This window comes from Ylistrum balloti, unplaced genomic scaffold, assembly GCF_031769215.1.
Source record: "Ylistrum balloti isolate Yb309-2 unplaced genomic scaffold, AGI_CSIRO_Ybal_v1 Utg369668, whole genome shotgun sequence".
NCBI lineage: Eukaryota > Metazoa > Mollusca > Bivalvia > Pectinida > Pectinidae > Ylistrum > Ylistrum balloti.
In genome coordinates this window covers 287-17,660 of record NW_026781915.1, presented here as the reverse complement: position 1 = coordinate 17,660, position 17,374 = coordinate 287, and the positions used below count along the sequence as shown (strand labels likewise).

Genomic DNA, 17,374 nt, shown 5'->3' with positions numbered 1-17,374 from the left:
AACTACAGTCCCTGATTGTTAAAATCATTAATGACAATGCTACAAAGATAAATTTAATGAAACATCTCAGAATCCTCATATATTCTGTAAATTAGAGATTGCATTTATTGACTATAAGATCTCTCCTTCTTGAGCTGTTTTTTCTTTGGATCACAGATCTAGTTTACAACTTAAATGAAATCATAGATTATAAGACTCTTGTTTCCTTTCCTTCTTGACAGCCTAAAAATACTTTTTACAAATTTTGCCTTTTTTTCTTCCAAAAACTGGGAATAAGTTCTACTGTATCTAGAAGTTTTCTCCAAGAAATCAACGTCATAAAAACTGGGGATCACTAAATGAGAAGAAAGTAGTTCCAGTTCAGGAGAAAACAGCTGGTTTCAGTGTAATTAAAGGATCTATAAGTTGGACACATGTAAGGTTTTCTGTGACATATACTGGGTAAACAGTGGATGGATGAGTAAGTCCTTGGCTGAAGGTCTCTCTTCTTTTTTCTGTTCTAAACACCTCAGCATCAGGTCTCGCACTGGTGGTGATATGTTATCTGGGATTGGGGGTGGCTGCTGTGATGTAGCAATCTACAATGAGACGAACAATGTCTGTGATATTTTTTAGCTTACTGAAGGCACTAGCCTGACTTCATTTGAAATGCTCTGTTCATCCAGTTTTGTTATCATAATATCAAATAATGTTCGTGAGTGGTTGAATAAATATGACATTTGATCAAATCTCCGTATATTACTATTTGATGTTACAAACAAATTATCAACAAATTATCAGCATGTGCTGAACCTGGCTTGTAATCAAATCATTAAACCATTATCGTGACTGCTTCAGCCAAATTAGCACCTCCTGTCACTGAATCAATATCTTCCAAGGCATAAACCTCATAAACTTTCATGCCAGGATTTATAGATATCTTGTTAAGTCTAATGGCTACATTTCATTGACTTGCTTGAGGTGTGACCAAATCACAAACTTATAGCGTTGTTCCTGGTGAACAATACAACTCATACTAAACAGCACTTTTGAAAGTAAAGTTGTTCATTTCAAAAATCTAATTTCCTTTTCATTGAAAATGAATGTGAAATTTTAAAATGCCAGATTTTAGCATATCAATATCATAATAATTAAAGCCATTCTGTAAACACACCTCTGCATTAACTTCAACAATATTACAGAGTAACGCTACAATGCAGATACATTTAAGATATGGCTTAAACATTTCTGACAAGATGTTTTTAATGAATGAGATCTTCAATTTAACCACTTGACCTTGACATAACATGTGATGCAATGATTACTTCAGAAAAAAAAATTGAAGTTAAAATTTGTGACCTTGACAATGTTCCAAAGTGATACTGCACAACTTACACCTGAGATTGATCAGAGGATCAAATCTGATGGTAATTATCTAGTACTTTGTGTAAAAATAGTAATGATAATGATGTCTGCTATTTTACACTGACCTTGAAAATGAGTGCAAGGTGGTTGGAGATATCTTTGGCTCCCCAGGGAGGCTTGGCTGTAGCCATTTCTATCATACAGCATCCTACACTCCATATGTCACACGCCCTACCATAGTTCTCTCCCCTTAACACCTGTACAAACAGTTTATCAATACATAAAACAGAGCTCAAACTAAGCTTGGTGAAATATATGAGAAATGAACAATAATGAATTTTTTTTAAGAAAAAGAAAAATAATTATTCTTCTTCACAACAATTTTGTCTGCCATCCTCAGTTATTTGTGTATATTACATAGACAGAATACCTGTTTGATAGAGAGTGTTTGCTTATTGTGTTGCCATCAACATCTATGCTATTGAATAAATTTGCATATTCCTCACATCAAATTAAAAAAAATCTGGTGCGAGGAGAAATACAAACAAGAAGTACAAACAATAAAAGTCATCAGAGTGTTATTTTTATCAGCAAACTTTATACTCTACAAACATTTTTATGACCTTTAAATCAAGGAACTTGGATAAATTTCTGTATTCAAATTAGTCAATTATTTCTGAAATTGTGATATTTTTGCTCTTATTGAAGTAACCTGACAAATAAATGTTACATAAACTCCATCTATCCAGTAGTTACAACAGTTAATTAACACAAATGCCGATAGCTCTTTTATTAAAAGAAACACTACCTCTGGTGCCATGAAGGCAATGGTGCCCTGAAACTCTCCTGCCCCTGTGGCCTGAGAAGCAAGACGAGCTGCTGCACCAAAATCTCCAATCCTCAATCGCTGTCCAGTGCTGTCCACCAACAAATTGGCTCCTGTACAGAGAGTAGACAGGTCATGGAAAATGTAACATCTTTTTTTGGCAATAAGCACATGCTTTGCAAGAAGCCCACCCACATCTAATGGAATTTCAGTATAAATGCAGGCAAATTCTTTTTCAATGTCCAGTGATAAGCTCTGCTCCTGACATCCCATCCATTCAAAATAATGAGTTGCCTCACTTGGCATATTGTAATATAGATATGCTAGTATAGCTGTCTGCATGTAACATATATCCATAGGCTTTTAAATGTTCCAGATATTTCATTAGAATATAAATAGTATTTTGTTCCAAATTTTGATGATCTGGCCATTACCATTTTGGTCCACACTAGCCTTCGAGTTGATAAAACAGTCCACATAAAGGAGGATAAGCTCAGGACTAAGAGCTCTGTTCATAGAAGCCAAATCTAAAACCAATGACAGGAATATGTGAGACTAGAAAGAAGAACTTACCCTTGGGATCCCTGTGTAAGACATGGTTGTCATGGAGATAGGCCATCCCTCGTAATAACTGAAGGGTGTAACTGGTCATCACATTCTCCTAAAAGGCACCATAAGTGCACAGCAGTGAGGCCAGAGATCCAGCTGTACCAAAAACATTGGTCAAAATTAGCAGTCTTTATCAACCAACAAGTTCTATTTAGATTTATACCACAACTGATTTATCCCTTCACATTGAATTCTGCTCCATGAAATACAAAACATGATCCCAATAGTGTTCTTACCTGGCATCCATTCTACGAACATGTTGAAGTGACAGCCTTGCCGTGTGGCACCTAAAATTCTAACAACATTGGGATGATTCAGTTTGGTCATCATGTGAATCTCTTCTGTGATAGTTTCCACCACCTTTTCCTGCTCGGAAGGAGTGTTCCGACAAAAAGATATCTGAAATAAAAATAATATAAATATTGTATTGGGAGGCAGAAGTCACCTGTATATATGTAGTTACATATTACAGGTAATTCATTGGCTATCTTCAATAAGGTGTAGACATTGGTGGTGTGATGCTATGTTGTGAATATAAACTAACTCCGTTCTTTGAATAATGATTAATCTTGTATACAAGGTTATTATGGATGCACGCATTCCTGTACAGCCTCCTCTTATCTGAGTGGCGCATAGTTATATACTGTAGATCTATATAAGCTTGACTGCCAAGCTTATTTCTAAATGGCTGTAGTCTCTATATTTGTTTGACTACCCAACATCTATAGTCTTGTAATTGGCTGTGGTATGGATACCTGTTTAACTACCTAACATCTATAATCTAGTAATTGGCTGGGGTATCGATACCTGTATAACTACCTAACATCTATAGTCTTGTAAATAGCTGTGGTATCGATACCTGTATAACTACCTAACATCTATAATCTAGTAATTGGCTGGGGTATCGATACCTGTATAACTACCTAACATCTATAATCTAGTAATTGGCTGTGGTACCGATACCTGTATAACTACCTAACATCTATAATCTAGTAATTGGCTGGGGTATCAATACCTGTATAACTACCTAACATCTATAGTCTTGTAAATAGCTGTGGTATCGATACCTGTATAACTACCTAACATCTATAGTCTTGCAAATAGCTGTGGTATTGATACCTGTTTGACTACCTAACATCTATAGTCATGTAATTGGCTGTGGTATCGATACCTGTATAACTACCTAACATCTATAGTCTTGTAAATAGCTGTGGTCTTGTAAATAGCTGTGGTATCGATACCTGTATAACTACCTAACATCTATAGTCTTGTAAATAGCTGTGGTATCGATACCTGTATAACTACCTAACATCTATAGTCTTGTAAATAGCTGTGGTATCGATACCTGTTTGACTACCTAACATCTATAATCTAGTAATTGGCTGGGGTATCGATACCTGTATAACTACCTAACATCTATAGTCTTGTAAATAGCTGTGGTATCGATACCTGTTTGACTACCTAACATCTATAGTCATGTAATTGGCTGTGGTATCGATACCTGTTTGACTACCTAACATCTATAGTCTTGTAAATAGCTGTTGTATCGATACCTGTATAACTACCTAACATCTATAGTCTTAATTAAATATGCGCGGAATTTGGCCAACATCGAACTTGAGCAAGGGACTTATGTACCAAGTATCATAAGCATGTTTCATCGAAATCCCATCATTCCTTCTCAAGATATCGTGCGGAAAGCGAAACGGACAGACAGACGGACAGACGGACAGACGGACAAGGTGATTACTATAGGGCACCCGCATCGCGATGCGGGGCCCTAATTATAAAAAGGTGAGACAGCATCATTAGATAAACATAAAGCAATACAGCATTGTACTATTAATGATTGGTAGGTGTCTCTGAACTAAAACCCATACCTCCATTGTGGATATCCTTGCCAACTGCTAGCTCTCCATCTTGTCCCTTAGCCAGCTCAATGGCTGTAGACAGGGACAGCTGACTTGTCCGCCTGTAATATACAGATAACTCATAAATTAACTTTAATCTTGAAAAATCCCTGTTTGTCTGTAAAATCACTTGAAACCATTTGTTAATCCTTTGAAAAAGTATAAAATGACCCTGGCTTCATTGTATTGAAATAAAAACTTTTTTGAGGGTTCAGAGTTAGCTTTGGAGGAGGAGGGGGGATTCAATGTCTTACAAGTAACCGAAGATTTCATTTAAATTTCAGATAAATTCTGTTATGAATTCCATTAGTTTGTAGAATGGCTGGACATTAATCACTATGATCATATCTTCCAATTCAGTTGCCAAATTAATTCATGAAAAACATTGAACTGAGTATGTAATCTTCTAAATGACTTTGCTTTTATTCTGTAAAGCACCTATATATAAACAGCTATATTGGACGACTGTGTCATTCTCTTGCTAATCAAGTCATTTGTATTTTTCTATTGCTTTCCTGTTATTACCTCCCATATATTACCAATTCACATATTTGCCAACCTTCACAAATTCCATATAATACAAAATATGAAGACTGCATTAACATGTTTTTTTCTCAATTATATCGGACGATTGAATATCAGTACAGTGTCTAATTATGCAAGATCTCAGAATTCTCCACAAAATAAAAAAAAAAGGATATTTTCATAAAATTTTTGTAATTTTTTTTCTGTCTGGAGTTAGGTTTTATATCAGTGAAATTTGAGCTTTATTATATAAAATCAATAGGCTAGCAATGGCTCATCTGATACTCTAGTATATGTAGATTTGATCAGATACCAAACAGGATCAGTAACACAAACCTGTTACCATCTGTACATTTAATGATGATGGCGTGTAGGACAGGCTTCAGGAGGTGTTGTAATCTTCTGCGCTGTAGCTGATCTCTACATGGCGTGTATGAAAGGAATGTCCTCAAGGTCCACTGTTAAAAATATCAACCCATTATTTTTTACATACTCTTATTTATACTTCGTTTGAACTCTATCAAATATTTCAGGAATATAACACATTCAAGTACAGATAAAGTTTTATATAACCATCTCCGTCTTAACATTTGCTTCCTTGCTGAATTTTCAGCTCTCCTGTGCAATTTATCTACTGATATGTCTTCCTCAGCACATTGCCTAATCCCCTTAAAATTTCTTTACTGGACAAATGCAGATTTATGGGGTAAATCAAGCTAAATATCATTTTATTATTCAATTCTTACCACAAAGTTTTTATAATGTATATCATTAAAATTTTACATTACATTCCAAAGACTGAACTAGAGAGGCACTTACTAGACTAGCCACATAAACCTTATATACAGGGTCTAGACACATGAAACTGAGTATCTGACAACAGGACTCCAGCATCTTGTGTGTGGCATCTTGTCTGACAGGGGAGGTAATTGTGCTTTGCCGACCCTCTGCCATATTTCTCATCAACACTGCTCTAGTTTCTTTCCCAAGGTGATTGAGGCCAGACTCACGAATTGACCAACTTTTGCTGAAGAAACAGGATACCAAATCCTCACCAAGTAGCTGCAAAAATTAGCATTGAATATACTTGATGAAAGAAAGACAGGAAAAAAATACTCTTCTATTTACTTTTGATGCCTTTTTTTGGGAGGTATGGTAAGTAATTATGAAATGGACCAGAAAATTTCTGACATTATAAGACAAGGTTTACAACAAACACCATGCAATTTCTGTTTGGAAAACAACCTACCTCGACCCAAGGTGCTGCTGAAGTGACATGCTCTGAAGGTATAGGCTCGGCATATGGCAGACGCTCTTCTCCTTCTGTAGGAAGGGGAGATGAGGCCCTTGTATTGGGGGGTACCATGGGGGAGTCACTGCTGGCTGGGGTACCATCACTTCAGAAAAAGAAAATCAATTATGGTGTTAGAATTCAAAAGAATAAGTCCAATTCACAAATTATTTACAAGAAAAAGATTCTTCTTCTTTCTAGAGAGTAAAATGGATTGATATTTGTCTGTTTATACTAAAACCTGTTTTCAAATTGTTACTTCCGTCTTTTTAAACACTGTGGAAACATGTCTCATATCAATACAACAGTGCTTAAAAACATGATCTACTGGTGTATATCATAGAGTAATTATGTTAAACTTCTAGGGGGATTATTCCTAACCATTTCATGATATTGTCAGTTAGCCTATCTAACTTATAACAGATAAACAAAGGTTTTTTTCAAATGAACTGATTAATAAACCTGGATAATAAACATTTATTCAAGAGCCTGTTAATAGATATACTTACACACTGCAATACAATGGTGATGACGGTTCTGACAGCCATCCTCACCTTTTAAAAGACTTTCCCCCTCCAGCATTTCCAAAAGACATATTGGACATGTGTCATCCTCCTCTTTCTGACTTCTACAAATCAACAAAGACAATGCCAAATCTGGGGACAACACAAGGGTAATAAGGATACTTTCGGAATATTCAAATTACATATAACATATTGTGAGGCAAGATGGGGAACATTTCAAATCTTCATGATAATTAGGAAACACATGGAGGAGTCAACAAGCAAACTTAATAAACTACTGATTTAGGCCTCATAGATTATAATTGTTATATACCAACCCTAGATATGTCTTACTTATATACCAACCCTAGATATGTCTTACAGATATACCAACCCTAGACATGTATTACAGATATACCAACTCTAGACATGTCTTACAGATATACCAACCCTAGACATGTCTTACAGATATACCAACCCTAGAAATGTCTTACAGATATACCAACCCTAGACATGTCTTAGACATGTCTTACAGATATACCAACCCTAGACATGTCTTACAGATATACCAACCCTAGACATGTTGTACAGATATATCAACCCTAGATCTGCCTCAGAGATATACCAACCCTAGATCTGCCTCAGAGATATAACCAACCCTAGATCTGCCTCAGAGATATAACAACCCTAGATCTGCCTCACAGATATACCAACCCTAGATCTGCCTCACAGATATACCAACCATAGATCTGCCTCAGAGATATACCAACCCTAGATCTGCCTCAGAGATATACCAACCCTAGATCTGCCTCACAGATATACCAACCCTAGATCTGCCTCACAGATATACCAACCCTAGATCTGCCTCACAGATATACCAACCCTAGATCTGCCTCAGAGATATACCAACCCTAGATCTGCCTCAGAGATATACCAACCCTAGATCTGCCTCAGAGATATAACAACCCTAGATCTGCCTCACAGATATACCAACCCTAGATCTGCCTCACAGATATACTAACCCTAGTTCTGTCTCAGAGATATAACAACCCTAGATCTGCCTTACCAATATACTAAGCCTTGATCTGCCTCAGAGATATACCAACCCTAGATCTGCCTCAGAGATATACCAACCCTAGATCTGCCTCAGAGATATAACAACCCTTGATCTGCCTCAGAGATATACCAACCCTAGATCTGCCTCAGAGATAAACCAACCCTAACCAACCCTAGATCTGCCTCAAAAATATACCAACCCTAGATCTGTCTCAGAGATAAACCAACCCTAGATCTGTCTCACAGATATACCAACCCTAGATCTGCTTCACAGATATACTAACACTAGATCTGTCTCAGAGATAAACCAACCCTAGATCTGCCTCAGAGATATACCAACCCTAGATCTGCCTCACAAATATACCAACCCTTGATCTGCCTCAGAGATAAACAAACCCTAGATCTGCCTCAGAGATATACCAACCCTAGATCTACATCAGAGATAAACCAAACCTTGATCTGCCTCAGAGATATAACAACCCTAGATCTGCCTCACAGATATACCAACCCTAGATCTGCCTCACAGATATACCAACCTTAGATCTGCCTCACAGATATACCAACCCTAGATCTGCCTCAGAGATATACCAACCCTAGATCTGTCTCAGAGATATACCACCCCTAGATCTGCCTCAGAGATAAACCAACCCTAGATCTGCCTCAGAGATATACCAACCCTAGATCTGCCTCAGAGATATACCAACCCTAGATCTGCCTCAGATATATACCAACCCTAGATCTGTCTCAGAGATATACCAACCCTAGATCTGCCTCAGAGATATAACAACCCTAGATCTGCCTCACAGATATACCAACCCTAGATCTGCCTCACAGATATACCAACCCTAGATCTGCCTCAGAGATAAACCAACCCTAGATCTGCCTCAGAGATAAACCAACCCTAGATCTGCCTCACAGATATACCAACCCTAGATCTGCCTCACAGATATACCAACCCTAGATCTGCCTACTGATATGCCAACCCTAGATCTGCCTAAGAGATATAGCAACCCTAGATATGCCTTATAGATAAACCAACTCTAGATCTGCCTCAGAGATATACCAACCCTAGATCTGCCTCACAGATATACCAACCCTAGATCTGCCTCAGAGATATACCAACCCTAGATCTGCCTCACAGATATACCAACCCTAGATCTGCCTCACAGATATACCAACCCTAGACATGTTGTACAGATATGCCAACCCTAGATCTGCCTCAGAGATATACCAACCCTAGATCTGCCTCAGAGATAAACCAACCCTAGATCTGCCTCACAAATATACCAACCCTAAATCTGTCTTCGAGATATACCAACCCTAGATCTGCCTCAGAGATATAACAATCCTTGATCTGCCTCACAGATATACCAACCTTAGATCTGCCTCAGAGATAAACCAAACCTTGATCTGCCTCAGAGATAAACCAACCCTAGATCTGCCTCACAGATATACCAACCCTAGATCTGCCTCAGAGATATACCAACCCTAGATCTGCCTCAGAGATAAACCAAACCTAGATCTGCCTCAGAGATAAACCAACCCTAGATCTGCCTCAGAGATAAACCAACCCTAGATCTGCCTCAGAGATATACCAACCCTAGATCTGCCTCAGAGATAAACCAACCCTAGATCTGCCTCAGAGATATACCAACCCTAGATCTGCCTCAGAGATAAACCAACCCTAGATCTGCCTCAGAGATATAACAACCCTAGATCTGCCTCACAGATAAACCAACCCTAGATCTGCCTCAGAGATATAACAACCCTAGATCTGCCTCACAGATATAACAACCCTAGATCTGCCTCACAGATATACCAACCCTAGATCTGCCTCAGAGATAAACCAACCCTAGATCTGCCTCAGAGATATACCAACCGTAGATCTGCCTCAGAGATATACTAACCCTAGATCTGCCTCAGAGATATACCAACCCTAGATCGGCCTCAGAGATGAACCAACCCTAGATCTGTCTCACAGATATACCAACCCTAGATCTGCCTCACAAATATACCAACCCTAGATCTGCCTCAGAGATATACCAACCCTGTATCTGCCTCAGAGATATAACAACCCTAGATCTGCCTAAAAGATATACCAACCCCAGATTTGCCTCACAAATATACAAACCCTAGATCTGCCTCAGTGATAAACCAACTCTAGACCTGCCTCAGAGATAAACCAACCCTAGATCAGCATCACAGATAAACCAACCCAAGATCTGCCTCAAAGATATACCAACCTTAGATCTGCCTCAGAGTTATACCAACCCTAGATCTGCCTCAGAGATATATCAACCCTAAATCTGCCTCAGAGTTAAACCAAACCTAGATCTGCCTCAGAGATAAACCAACCCTAGATCTGCCTCAGAGATAAACCAACCCTAGATCTGCCTCAGAGATATACCAACCCTAGATCTGCCTCACAGATATACCAACCTTACATCTGCCTCAGAGATACAAACCCTAAACCTGCCTCAGAGATAAACCAAACCTTGATCTGCCTCAGAGATATACCAACCCTAGATCTGCCTCACAGATATACCAACCCTAGATCTGCCTCACAGATATACCAACCCTAGATCTGCCTCACAGATATAACAACCCTAGATCTGCCTCACAGATATACCAACCCTAGATCTGCCTCAGAGATATACCAACCCTAGATCTGCCTCAGAGATAAACCAACCCTAGATCTGCCTCACAGATATACCAACCCTAGATCTGCCTCACAGATATACCAACCCTAGATCTGCCTCAGAGATATACCAACCCTAGATCTGCCTCACAGATATACCAACCCTAGATCTGCCTCAGAGATATACCAACCCTAGATCTGTCTTAGAGATAAACCAACCCTAGATCTGCCTCAGAGATATACCAACCCTAGATCTTCCTCAGAGATAAACCAACCCTAGATCGGCCTCAGAGATGAACCAACCCTAGATCTGTCTCACAGATATACCAACCCTAGATCTGCCTCACAAATATACCAACCCTAGATCTGCCTCAGAGATATACCAACCCTAGATCTGCCTCAGAGATATACCAACCCTAGATCTGCCTCAGAGATATACCAACCCTAGATCTGCCTCACAGATATACCAACCCTAGATCTGCCTCAGAGATAAACCAACCCTAGATCTGCCTTAGAGATATACCAACCCTAGATCTGCCTCACAGATATACCAACCCTAGATCTGCCTCAGAGATATACCAACCCTAGATCTGCCTCAGAGATAAACCAACCCTAGATCTGCCTCAGAGATAAACCAACCCTAGATCTGCCTCAGAGATATACCAACCCTAGATCTGCCTCAGAGATAAACCAACCCTAGATCTGCCTCAGAGATATACCAACCTTAGATCTGCCTCACAGATATACCAACCCTAGATCTGCCTCAGTGATAAACCAACTCTAGACCTGCCTCACAGATATACCAACCCTAGATCTGCCTCAGAGATATACCAACCCTAGATCTGCCTCAGAGATATACCAACCCTAGATCTGCCTCAGAGATAAACCAACCCTAGATCTGCCTCAGAGATATACCAACCCTAGATCTGCCTCAGAGATATAACAACCCTAGATCTGCCTCAGAGATATACCAACCCTAGATCTGCCTCAGAGATAAACCAACCCTAGATCTGCCTCAGAGATATACCAACCCTAGATCTGCCTCAGAGATAAACCAACCCTAGATCTGCCTCAGAGATATACAACCTCAGAGATAAACCAACCCTAGATCTGCCTCAGAGATATAACAACCGTAGATCTGCCTCAGAGATATACTAACCCTAGATCTGCCTCAGAGATAAACCAACCCTAGATCTGCCTCAGAGATATACCAACCCTAGATCTGCCTCAGAGATAAACCAACCCTAGATCTGCCTCAGAGATATACCAACCCTAGATCTGCCTCAGAGATAAACCAACCCTAGATCTGCCTCAGAGATATACCAACCCTAGATCTGCCTCAGAGATAAACCAACCCTAGATCTGCCTCACAGATATACCAACCCTAGATCTGCCTCACAGATATACCAACCCTAGATCTGTCTCAGAGATACACCAACCCTAGATCTGCCTCAGAGATATACCCAACCTAGTTCTGCCTCAGAGATATAACAACCCTAGATCTGCCTCAGAGATATACCAACCCTAGATCTGCCTCAGAGATATACCAACCCTAGATCTGCCTCACAGATATACCAACCCTAGATCTGCCTCACAGATATACCAACCCTAGATCTGCCTCAGTGATAAACCAACTCTAGACCTGCCTCACAGATAAACCAACCCTAGATCTGCCTCAGAGATATAACAACCCTAGATCTGCCTCACAGATATACCAACCCTAGATCTGCCTCACAGATATACCAACCCTAGATCTGCCTCAGAGATATACCAACCCTAGATCTGCCTCAGAGATATACCAACCCTAGATCTGCCTCAGAGATATACCAACCCTAGATCTGCCTCAGAGATATACCAACCCTAGATCTGCCTCAAAGATATACCAACCCTAGATCTGCCTCAGAGATATAACAACCCTAGATCTGCCTCAGAGATAAACCAACCCTAGATCTGCCTCAGAGATATAACAACCCTAGATCTGCCTCAGAGATAAACAACCCTAGATCTGCCTCAGAGATATACCAACCCTAGATCTGCCTCACAGATATACCAACCCTAGATCTGCCTCAGAGATAAACCAACCCTAGATCTGCCTCAGAGATATAACAACCCTAGATCTGCCTCACAGATATACCAACCCTAGATCTGCCTCACAGATATACCAACCCTAGATCTGCCTCAGAGATAAACCAACCCTAGATCTGCCTCAGAGATATAACAACCCTTGATCTGCCTCAGAGATAAACCAACCCTAGATCTGCCTCAGAGATATACCAACCCTAGATCTGCCTCAGAGATATACCAACCCTAGATCTGCCTCAGAGATAAACCAAACCAACTAGATCTGCCTCAGAGATATACCAACCCTAGATCTGCCTCACAGATATACCAATCCTAGATCAGCCTCAGAGATAAACCAACCCTAAATCTGCTTCAGAGATATACGAAACCTTGATCTGCCTCAGAGATATAACAACCCTAGATCTGCCTCAGATATATACCAACCCTAGATCTGCCTCAGAGATATAACAACCCTAGATCTGCCTCAGAGATAAACCAACCCTAGATCTGCCTCAGAGATATAACAACCCTAGATCTGCCTCAGAGATATAACAACCCTAGATCTGCCTCAGAGATATACCAACCCTAGATCTGCCTCAGAGATATACCAACCCTAGATCTGCCTCAGAGATATACCAACCCTAGATCTGCCTCAGAGATAAACCAACCCTAGATCTGCCTCAGAGATCAACCAATCCTAGATCTGCCTCAGAGATAAACCAACCCTAGATCTGCCTCACAGATATACCAACCCTAGATCTGCCTCAGAGATAAACCAACCCTAGATCTGCCTCAGAGATATACCAACCCTAGATCTGCCTCAGAGATATACCAACCCTTGATCTGCCTCAGAGATAAACCAACCCTAGATCTGCCTCACAGATATACCAACCCTAGATCTGCCTCACAGATATACCAACCCTAGATCTGCCTCACAGATATACCAACCCTAGATCTGCCTCAGAGATAAACCAACCCTAGATCTGCCTCATAGATATACCAACCCTAGATCTGCCTCAGAGATAAACCAACCCTAGATCTGCCTCAGAGATATAACAACCCTAGATCTGCCTCACAGATATACCAACCCTAGATCTGCCTCACAGATATACCAACCCTAGATCTGTCTCAGAGATATACCAACCCTAGATCTGCCTCAGAGATATAACAACCCTAGATCTGCCTCACAGATATACCAACCCTAGATCTGCCTCAGAGATATACTAACCCTAGATCTGTCTCAGATATATACCAACCCTAGATCTGCCTCAGAGATATACCTGCCTCACAGATATACCAACCCTAGATCTGCCTCACAGATATACCAACCCTAGATCTGCCTCAGAGATATACCAACCCTAGATCTGCCTCAGAGATAAACCAACCCTAGATCTGCCTCAGAGATATACCAACCCTAGATCTGCCTCAGAGATATACCAACCCTAGATCTGCCTCACAGATATACCAACCCTAGATCTGCCTCAGAGATATACCAACCCTATATCTGCCTCAGAGATAAACCAACCCTATATCTGCTTCAGCGATATATAACAACCCTTGATCTGCCTCAGAGATAAACCAACCCTAGATCTGCCTCAGAGATATACCAACCCTAGATCTGCCTCACAGATATACCAACCCTAGATCTGCCTCAGTGATAAACCAACTTTAGACCTGCCTCACAGATAAACCAACCCTAGATCTGGCTCAGAGATATAACAACCCTAGATCTGCCTCAGAGATATAACAACCCTTGATCTGCCTCAGAGATAAACAAACCCTAGATCTGCCTCAGAGATATACCAACCCTAGATCTGCCTCAGAGATAAACCAAACCTTGATCTGCCTCAGAGATAAACCAACCCTAGATCTGCCTCACAGATATACCAACCCTAGATCTGCCTCAGAGATAAACCAACCCTAGATCTGCCTCAGAGATAAACCAACCCTAGATCTGCCTCAGAGATATACCAACCCTAGATCTGCCTCAGAGATATAACAACCCTTGATCTGCCTCAGAGATAAACCAACCCTAGATCTGCCTCAGAGATATAACAACCCTAGATCTGCCTCAGAGATAAACCAACCCTAGATCTGCCTCAGAGATAAACCAACCCTAGATCTGCCTCAGAGATAAACCAACCCTAGATCTGCCTCACAGATATACCAACCCTAGACATGTTGTACAGATATGCCAACACTAGATCTGCCTCAGAGATATACCAACCCTAGATCTACATCAGAGATAAACCAAACCTTGATCTGCCTCAGAAATATAACAACCCTAGATCTGTCTCACAGATATACAAACCCTAGATCTGCCTCACAGATATACTAACCCTAGTTCTGTCTCAGAGATATACCAACCCTAGATCTGCCTCAGAGATATACCGACCTTAGATCTGCCTCAGAGATAAACCAAACCTTGATCTGCCTCAGAGATCAACGAACCCTAGATCAGCCTTAGAGATAAACCAAACCTTGATCTACCTTAGAGATATACCAACCCTAGATCTGCCTCAGAGATATAACAACCCTAGATCTGCCTCACAGATAAACCAACCCTAGATCTGCCTCAGAGATATACCAACCCTAGATCTGCCTCAGAGATAAACCAACCCTAGATCTGCCTCAGAGATATACCAACCCTAGATCTGCCTCAGAGATATACCAACCCTAGATCTGCCTCAGAGATAAACCAACCCTAGATCTGCCTCACAGATAAACCAACCCTAGATCTGCCTCAGAGATATACCAACCCTAGATCTGCCTCAGAGATATACCAACCCTAGATCTGCCTCAGAGATATAACAACCCTAGATCTGCCTCAGATATATACCAACCCTAGATCTGCCTCAGAGATATACCAACCCTAGATCTGCCTCAGAGATATACCAACCCTAGATCTGCCTCACAGATATACCAACCCTAGATCTGCCTCAGAGATAAACCAACCCTAGATCTGCCTCAGAGATAAACCAACCCTAGATCTGCCTCAGAGATTAACCAACCCTAGATCTGCCTCAGAGATATAACAACCCTAGATCTGCCTCAGAGATATACCAACCCTAGATCTGCCTCAGAGATATACCAACCCTAGATCTGCCTCAGAGATATAACAACCCTAGATCTGCTTCACAGATATACCAACCCTAGATCTGCCTCAGAGATATACCAACCCTAGATCTGCCTCAGAGATAAACCAACCCTAGATCTGCCTCAGCGATATAACAACCCTAGATCTGGCTCAGAGATATAACAACCCTAGATCTGCCTCAGAGATAAACCAACCCTAGATCTGCCTGAGAGATAAACCAACCCAAGATCTGCCTCAGAGATAACCCAACCCTAGATCTGCCTCAGAGATATACCAACCCTAGATCTGCCTCAGAGATATAACAACCCTAGATCTGCCTCAGAGATATACCAACCCTAGATCTGCCTCACAGATATACCAACCCTAGATCTGCCTCAGAGATAAACCAACCCTAGATCTGCCTCAGAGATAAACCAACCCTAGATCTGCCTCAGATAGATCTGCCTAAAACAACCCTAGATCTGCCTCATAAACAACCCTAGAGATATAACCAACCCTAGATCTGCCTCAGCGATAAACCAACCCTAGATCTGCCTCAGAGATATACCAACCCTAGATCTGCCTTTATACCAACCCTAGATCTGCCTCAGAGATATAACCAACCCTAGATCTGCCTCATATACCAACCCTAGATGTGCTCAATTGGTACCAACCCCAGTATTAATCCAATAAGCACATTAATAATTAACCCTAAAAATCCATTCAGATATACCAACCCTATGACATAATATACAGATATATGCAACCCTTTATCTGCCTATTTAAGTATGTAAATCTCAAATAATCTGCATGAATTTGATAACTGACTTTTAAGATGATAAAATATTCCTAGATCTGCCTAATTATATACCAACCCTAGTTGCTTGAATAATCATAAACCCTAGATGCTGTCCAATATATATGAAAACTTACCTCATAGATCTTGAGAGTTTTGCTGCCCAATAAAGGATCCCTTCGCTGCCTTGGAAAACCCTCAGCATAACGAAGAGGACGTGGACACAATGAGGGCCTTTACCACAGCTACAGGACTAGAAAATAATCAATCCACAATCAACACAAAATGTAAACTTAGTTGTGTATAAAAGTTCTTTTGATTGTTGAAACAATAACTTTTTACCTATACAATTTAATGCTAATAATTTTGCCATGTACCTGAGGTCCAATGATAACCCTGAATTTGTGGTCTCAGGATATACCACCCTAATGAGGAAGGATATACCAACCCCATCTGCTGCAGGAGGTAGAGATAGACGTAAAACCTAGATGCGCTCTTTGTCATATACTCCTCTAGGTGTGGACTTATTGAACTGAAACCAGACCCTAATATATTAAAAATATAACAACGCTTGATCTGCCTCGAGATAAACCAACCCTAGATCTGCCTCAGAGATATACCAACCGTATATCTGCCTCAGAGATAAACCAAACCTTGATATACCTCAGAGATAAACCAACCCTAGATCAGCCTCACAGATAAACCAACCCTAGATCTGCCTCACAGATATACCAACCCT

General features: G+C 40.5%; 1 pseudogene; it reads right to left on the bottom strand.

Annotated features, from left to right (window-relative positions):
* Window positions 1-398: 398 nt before the first annotated feature.
* LOC132561019 (mitogen-activated protein kinase kinase kinase 1-like) lies at window positions 399-17,167 on the bottom strand (annotated as a pseudogene).
* Window positions 17,168-17,374: the final 207 nt, after the last annotated feature.